The sequence below is a fragment of the Anser brachyrhynchus genome, assembly GCF_964034855.1.
Source record: "Anser brachyrhynchus genome assembly, chromosome: 1".
NCBI classification, from domain to species: domain Eukaryota; kingdom Metazoa; phylum Chordata; class Aves; order Anseriformes; family Anatidae; genus Anser; species Anser brachyrhynchus.
In genome coordinates this window covers 27,841,887-27,843,548 of record NC_137694.1, presented here as the reverse complement: position 1 = coordinate 27,843,548, position 1,662 = coordinate 27,841,887, and the positions used below count along the sequence as shown (strand labels likewise).

Below are 1,662 nucleotides of genomic sequence, written 5' to 3'. Positions count from 1 at the left end.
GATATTTCTGTTCCTACATAGCCTACTTTCCATTGGCCACATGATGCCATCAGTGTTTAAGCAGATTCTCCACTGATGTCAATGGAAAATTCTGCTTAGAAAGCCCTGGTTAATTTTTACTGCTTTACGAGCAAGGAGAGTATATGAATCACAGTACTGAAATTACATTTGGATAATAATGACCAAAAATTCTGCATAAGCAAGTAATGAATCAGGAACACATGCTGCTTTCAGGAACATCTGCCTAAAATGGACAAACAGTGTAACTGAAAATACAGCGTGGCTCTGCAGGAGCTGTTTACCACTGATCTCCATACATCCTAAATCAAAATTCTGTAAGGTGAAAAAATGCTTTTCTGATACCGAGGCCTCTGGACTTTGCTCTTTTCCAATAATCTGAACTACATCTTTGTCATAATGCCTGAAGACACAGAGACACTTCCACTGAAATCTCATGTAAATTTTTTGTGAAAATTCTGTATGTATACACAGAAAAATATATAGATGTCTTGTTTCCCTGAATTTCACAGAATGAACATGACAATAAATAACCCTCTTCTTATGGAACATGAGCAAGTATCTCAGAGAAACTAAAATTCAAATTTGGCATGGAAAAACTTAGCAACAACAGCAGCAGAAGTCTTGTAAAGTAAAATAGACCCTGCTAGGAGTGAATAATGCATTTCCCCAACAGCCAACCCTGTGCTTCCAATGAAATCAGCAACTGGACTCCCGCAAAGCCTCAACACTGTTTACATCCTCCAGGGTAGGGGGTGGGGGTGGAAAGAAGGAATTTAGTATGTACTAGTTCTAAGGATAAACTCCCTGTGCTTTAAAATTCAGATTAAATATATATATATACCCTGTACCCCCCCCCCCCAAAAAAAAAAAGTATAAAGAGTTGAAAACATGAACTACAGTGTGTTTAAAATTCAGATCAGTGCTCCACTCTTTAGTCCTGTTGTGAGCAGCCTGTTTAGCCACTGAATGTGGCTAAGATGCTCAGGACTTACAAGTATACACACCCACTTTCAGAGATAACTGTAAGGACTGTACTTAGGACTGCTAAATTTGCCACCAGGTTAATTGTGTACAGCATCTGGATAGCCTCAGCTGATTCCTGCAGAGACACTGATGTTTGTTCAGGGTGCTGGGAAATAAAGTCGTTAAGACAGCAAGCAGAACGAGGAGCAAGCCCCTGGTGGCTTTCCCCAAGTGATAGCCCCATTGCTAAAAGGATCATGAGACGATGCCAAGGTTCGTACAAAGTTTTATCCTAAGAGGCTTTGTGGATCCATAGCTGCTTATTTCTCAGATCACCACCTCAGTGCTAAAACTAAAATAATAATAACTAAAACAATCAACCAAACCAAACCAAATCAAACTGAACCGAACCAAGCCAAGCCAAATCAAACGGAACCAAACCAAATGGAACCGAACCAAAGCAAAGCAAAGGGAAGCGAACCAAACCAAACCAAACCAAACCAAACTAAACCGAAGCAAACCAAACCAAACCAGACCAAACCGAAGCAAACCGAAGCAGAGGGGAACTCTCTCTGCCGCAGGGCGGCACCGCAGCGCTGCTCGCCCCCCATTTGGGGCTCTTGGCCGCCCCGAGCGCTGCGGGGCGCTGCCGGGGGAGGCTCCGGCGGCGGCCCCAGC

At 43.0% G+C, this 1,662-nt stretch overlaps 1 long non-coding RNA gene across 2 annotated transcripts in view; it reads left to right on the top strand.

Annotated features, from left to right (window-relative positions):
* The first annotated feature begins 297 nt into the window (after positions 1-297).
* LOC308189726 overlaps positions 298-1,662 on the top strand; it is a 12,035-nt gene continuing 10,670 nt past the window's right edge. For both annotated transcript variants that reach the window (XR_013946541.1, XR_013946542.1), the window contains exon 1: positions 298-1,662. This exon is cut by the window's right edge and continues 1,186 nt beyond it. This is a non-coding gene — a long non-coding RNA (uncharacterized lncRNA).